This window comes from Sphaerodactylus townsendi, linkage group LG05 (assembly GCF_021028975.2).
Source record: "Sphaerodactylus townsendi isolate TG3544 linkage group LG05, MPM_Stown_v2.3, whole genome shotgun sequence".
NCBI lineage: Eukaryota > Metazoa > Chordata > Lepidosauria > Squamata > Sphaerodactylidae > Sphaerodactylus > Sphaerodactylus townsendi.
Window position 1 is genome coordinate 44,985,632 of NC_059429.1, and position 6,690 is coordinate 44,992,321.

A 6,690-nucleotide genomic window follows, 5' to 3' on the forward strand; every position below is an offset into this window, starting at 1 on the left:
TTGTCTTCTTGCTAACCGTATTTAGAAGCCTGTAAAAGGCACGTCGATCGCCCCCTACCGGCCAAGGAAGTTTCTCTTTCTATTAACCCTTTAGCCCTCATAAATCCACAGCAATTGTGCTCTGGTCTCAGTTTTCTCCCCATGAAACTAAAGCTCATACTGCACGACATAATTATAACGACTCTCAATCGTTATAAATTAACTCGTTTCCCATTTATAACAATTGTAACTCTATATAAATATGCTGTGGGGAACGAGCCTTATTCTAAAAGGGGAACCAGCAATTCGCAACAAAACTGAGGGTTCCCGTCATGAAAGGCTTTTATGACATCGGCCTTTATGACGGAGGCTGCCATTTGGCGCACTCTTACCCAAAACTCATTGAATGAATGGGACTTTATTCCGCCTAGGGTGGGGGTGTTAGGTGTAGGTAGGGCAACCAATGCATGAAAGAACCTTAGGGAAGCTAAGCGACTGCCGAAAGTCTTGTGATGTGGCCTTGCATGATCTTCCACGGTGTGCTGTGAATTTATCAGGCGCGGTAAAGATGCAGAACGTGTACTATTGGTGCTGTTCTAAATTTACGTAATACACGGGCTGCAGCTGTACGTACAGAGTAAAAACCACAGCGTCGGATTGAGATAATTCATTATTTCCGTAACTGCAATTACACTCTTATCGAGATAAAGGGATGTATAAAGTCTGAGCATTAGAAAAGAGGGAAAGGGAAAGAAAAACCTCCAAGCTTGGCAAACTGCTCCTCCTCAAATCCTTTTCCTTACCTTCCACAGCCCTCGCTAAAAACAGTGCAGCAAGCTGCATATACTGAATAGGATTCAAGAATTCATCATGTGAAAGTTGGACCACCATTTGGATTGCTCTGGCAATTTTAACTGTATTGAATGAAGCAGATATGGAGAGCAAGGAGAGGTAACAGTGCTGGTAATTCTCTGGCAAGATACACCTTTTGCATTACAGCAGAGTGCATGGAGGCAAAACACAGCAAAGCTCACCCATGCATGTGTGTGCTGGCAAGAAAAGAATCTCAAAGCCAATTAATAGTTTCTAATTAATAAGAGGAGTCTTTATTAGTGAACTCCATTCTGGATAGAAAAGTGGAGACCTGCTCTCTATTCTAACCTATCTAGCTGGATGGTAAGGGATGGTGTCTGCATCTCCCTGCATGCGTGATGCAAGATGGAGAGTGTTGCAAGAAAAGAGAGAAGTCAGAGAATAAGGAAGTTCCCTGAGAGTAGCAATCTACACATCAAAGGGATAATTTCAGAGCAGTACAGAAAAGTTGTCCAGTGTCTTGACCCCCTCTAGCTACCTGACTCACTGATCAGACCCCCTCTGTCACCGAGGCAAGAGTCAGAGTAAAGTCCTTCACTTCCAACAAACAGGAGAAGGAAAATCTGGTTTGGGGCTGCAGAAGTCAAACTAGTTTCCCTATGCAACTCTGAAAGTTTCTCTCAGCTAATATGGTTAGCTCTGGGAAATTCCTGGAGATTTGGAGATGATATCTGTGTGTAGGGAACCATTTGGAGAGGTATTTCACCTAGAATCTATGGGATACCACAAGACTTGTTCTCTGATACTACAATTTTTTCAAGAGAAACCAATCACTGTAATTTGGGGATCAGATGTCATTCTGGGAGAACTCCAGCCCCCACCTGGAGATTGGAAACCCTAGTCCCTGCAACTGGCCTCAGGTAAGTACAATCAACCTGAACAGTAAAATTCTGTAGGGGAGGCAACTCCACATGCAGCCCATCATTTGGAAATTAGTGTGCTGAGGCAGGTTTCACAGTCCTAATAATTTGAACTGCTTGTAATTAATTATATGAATATATGATGTTGCTGATGTGAACAGCAGTGGCGTAGTCATTAAGAGCAGGTGCACTCTAATCTGGAGGAGCTGGATTTGATTCCCCGCTCTGCCAACTGAGCTGTGGAGGCTTATTTGGGGAATGCAGATTAGCCTGTGCACTCCAACACATGCCAGCTGGGTGACCTTGGACTAGTCACATTCTTCTGAGCCCTCTCAGTCCCACCTACCTCACAGGGTGTTTGTTGTGGGTGAGAAAGGAAAGGAGATTGCAAACCCCTTTGAGTCTCCTTACAGGGGAGAAAGGGGGGATATAAATCCAACTCTTCTTCTTCACACAAAATTAAATTATTAATACTAGCAGTGAATCTTTATGGTCTAAGGCAGTGATGGCGAACCTTTTCGAGACCGAGTGCCCAAATTGCAACCCAAAACCCACATTTATCGCAAAGTGGCAACATGGCAATTTAGCCTGAATACTGAGGTTTTAGTTTAGAAAAAACAGTTGGCTCCAAGGCATGCATTACTAAGGAGTAAACTTGGTGGTAAGTCAGTGGCTTTGCTTTGAAGCAACCATGCAACTCTTCCAATGGGTAAATCACAACCCTAGGAGGGTTTAATCATTGTGGCTCTGCCCCATTGCCAGCAACCAAGCTTACTCCCAGGTAAAGGATCGTGCTTTAGTTCAGCGCATGAAAATCAGTGGGTTAACTGCGTTTAACAGGGTTACCTATACTGCTTCCCCAAAACTAGGTCTTAGGTTTAATGCTAATAATCGAGCCCAGTGGCCCAGGCCAGCCTAGATATGGGGGGGGGGGGCACTCTGCGCGTGCTTACAGAGAGGGCTCTGAGTGCTACCTCTGGCACCCATGCCATAGGTTTGCCACCACTGGTCTAAGGGAGAGAAAGTTTAAACCCAACATCTTATCTTTTTTAACTGCTTCTGCTGAGATTAAATTTGGGACCTGCAAGACAGGTTCTGCCAGTGAGCTGTAGCCTACCTGCATTGTTGAATGGGCTCTCTTGGGCCTCATTTCAGATTATTACTCATTCATTGATGGGGGTTTGATAGGCCTCCTTAATACTCCATTTGTTGCAGAAACCTCACAGTAAAATAGCTTTTTGTCTCTTGCATAAATAAAAATTTAAACCTCACCTCTCTGCCAGTTGAGCTGTGGAGGCTTATCTGGTGAACTAGATTAGCTTCAACCAACACATGCCAGCAGGGTGACCTTGGACTAGTCACAGTTCTTTAGAGCTCTCTCAGCCCCACCTACTTCACAGGGTGTTTGTTTTAAGGGGGGAAGGGAAAGGAGTTGTAAGCCTCTTTGAGTCTTCTTCAGGAGAGGAAGAGGGGATATAAATCCAACTCTTTCTCTTTTTCTTCTTCTATACCTGTGTTTGTATCATTGCAGTTTAAGGTGCTGGGGATATTTGCAGTGTCACAGACATCCATTGTCTAGTAGTGCTTGTGAAATCACAGGTGCTGAAACCCTACAGGGTTGCCATAAATCGACTGCAACTTAATAGCACTTTTCACTACCAAGCATAACAATCTTGTTTTATTTGACTGTGACTCATTAACAGGTACAGTCAATGGTTATATTAATTTTATATGAGTTTATTGGTCAAAGTATTTTAAATACTGTTCTAGGTATTTTAATTACCTGACTAGGAAGACCCAGGGTCCCCAATTTTGTCAGATCTCAGAAGCTGAGTAGGATCAGCCCTGGTTAATATTTGGATGGAGAACCACCAAAGTTGCCCAGGAAGAGCCAAGCAATGATGAACCACCTCTAAAGTCTCTTACCTTGAAAACCCTATGGAGTCGCCATAAATTGGCTGTGACTTTTCCTGACCAAGCATTTTAATGGTTTATTTTATACTGTAAACCCCCTTGGAAGCTACTGTTGAAAGGCAGACTATACATTTTGCTAATAAATAATTGTCTCGGGGTGACACCTCTGCCCCCGCACTTACCCCAGGAGACCAGCAAGTCCCATAACTGGGGGAGTTGCCTGTCAGGTTGCAGTAGGGTATGAGTCTACTCAGCAAGCAGCTGAGTCTACTCAGCAAGCAGCCAGCTTAAAAGAGCCCAGTCAATTCTCTGCAATACTGACTGACCTTCTTAGAGGAGGTCCAGCAGGGCAACCAGCTATTTAAAGAAGTCAAGGGGAACTTGAGCTCACCACTCCAAGACAAGTATCCATTGGTTTAGGGACTTTTCAGTCCCCAGGGCTGGATTGGGGAGGGAGGATTACCTAAACCCAGGATTGGCCCTCCTGTGGGGAAGCATTTAAAGGGCATGCCCAGGAGCACCTAGGGAAGAACAGCCTGCTAGACCCATTCCAAGGCAGCTGGGAATAGGTAGATGGCAGAGCCCCTCTCCTCTTGCTCTATTCTGGGACTCTATTCTGGGGCACCTGCCACTGAAAGAAACCTTGGAGTTAGAGGGAGAGACAGCCCTGGACTCAGACCTGACAGTAGCAGAATCTGACAATAATAGAATGGAGATGGCTATTTATTCCAGAGCAAAATGGTAAACAGAGTATCTCCCATCCGTCTCAAGAGAATCTTTTACTATTTTCTCCTGCTTCTGTAGTATAGTGCATGGCAGGGGGTTGGACTTGAAAGCCTATGATTCTATCATATATAAGGTCACAGCCTTAGTATTAATGGCAGGAAAAGGAAGCAGCGGCTCATGAAGAAAGCACATAAGTCCTTGCTTTCAAAGTCTGATTGGAACCTCAGGATCATTGGGAAAATTTACTGGATAGGATCTTATATGCCATACCCAAAATCACAGAGCCTTCTGCCGGTGCAGGAAGGCAGCCTCTTGTAGAAGAGTTGTGTTCTTCTGATAAAAAGCTTCTTGTGGTAGCAGACGCTTCTACCATTAGTGAAGTCATTATCATTAATGATGCATCAACTCTGTAAATATAAACAAGTTTTAATAGATGTCAAATACAAAATACAAAAGGCATAATTGTTACATTCAGGGCTATGTGCTTCAGTTCTAATCATCATGTAATTAATGTGAGCAGAAAGAAGGTAGGAGTTTGGTGGCAGGGTAACTAGGCAAATAATGGAATGGTTGAGCAAGAGAAAAGTTGCTGCAAAAGCAAGCCAGCACTCATAGTACATAAAACAAGAGTGGTTTTATCTCCGTTACTACCAGCACAGAGAATGGCAAGAACATACTTTGATATTAAGTGTTGCTGTCTGAGATAAGCAGTAAGAGAGTGACATGAAACTGGATCCATGGGCAGATGGAAGGCGTAGTAGGTGTAGTGTCAGAGACAAACAGGTCAGCAAGAGTGTCTTGTTTTAGTCTTAGGAGCTGTCAGCAGGTTTCTGCTGGTTTGAGGCTGTATAAAACAAAGGCTCATTTTCTTCTCTCTTCAGGGCTTAAAGTGAAAGGTGAGAGAAGAGGGGGGGAAAGAAATAGAAGAACAAAAATATAACAGAACTGGGTTGTATTTGTCAGAAAAAAGGACCCGAACCACAAATAACTAATCCTGGAAACTTTCCAAAGCTCAACCTTTGTTCATGCTCCATGACTTAGCCTTTTTCCATAACGGGGGGGAGAAGGGTTTTTTGCTGCATAAATTTCCTGGAACAGAAGAAGAGAACAACTTTCTATTTATGCTAGCCATTGAAGCACCAGAACTATTGAGCTGAACCACAAAGAGAATGGATCCTCTAGAAACTGGTTGCCTCTAGGCATATTCCTGTCATCCTTTTAAATTCCTGCCTTCCCAACTCCAATTTTGAATATCTCCAGAATTACCACTTCAGCTCACGTTTGTCTCCCTCATTTCACAGCTGCCAGATCTTTAGCTGGTTGTTGGCCTTTCATTACAATTCGAGCCTCACCCAGAGGTCTAGGAACTTGTAATGTATCAGCGTATATCCCTGCGGATCCCAGCAGAGTTGCCTTCTGAATTTGACAGATGTTGGACTAGAACCAATGGGTTGAAATTAAATCAAAAAAGTTTTTGGCTAAACATTAGGAAGAACTTCCTAATAGAGCAGTTCCTTAATGGAACAGGCTTTCTCAGGAGGTGATAGGCTGGACTCTGGAGATTTTTCAGCTGAGGCTAGATGGCCACTTGATAGCAATGCTGACTCTGTGAATTTAGACAGATCAAAAGAGGGAAGACAAGAAGGGATAAATCAATGTTCGGCTCTTGTGGCCCTTCTGTACATGCCCAGGGAAATATCAATCACCACTTTTGGGGCCAGGAATCAATTTTCCTCCAGGCTAGATTGGCCAGGGATCCTGGAGGGTTTTTGTTTTGTTTGTTTGTTGCAATGTTCTGGATTTGGTGCAACAGTCACTGGGAGTGAATTTCCTGCACTGTAGGTGATTGGGCTAGATAACAATCCAACTCCATGCTTCTGTGATTTCTGTGAATTACAATCAACTCCACATTCCCAGAAAGGGAAGGATGAGGCTTGTCTTGCTATAAAGGGATGATCTAGCTTATATCCTGCTGGAGGAATGCACACTGTCCCTAGACATAACAATGTCCCCAATTAAAACTTTGTAGAGATTAATCCAATGAAAGGCAAGCTTTATTTTCAGCTCAGATGCAAATGGCTGATAGTACAAAAGGACACAGGCAGGACTTCTGCAGTAATAACAGCCATTTACCAATAAATGCCAATAAAGCTAATTCCCTGCAGTACAAAAAGGCTAAATTATTTTGGGCTGATGGAGTGTTTAAAAAGTCTTTTCAAAGGAATGGAGGAGTAACTGTCTTGCAAAGGATTGCAACCTGCAAATGAATGGAAGAGTAACTGGCTGGTTAAGTGCATTGAGTTTTCCACATAAAATGCCTAACAATCATGCTTTTTAG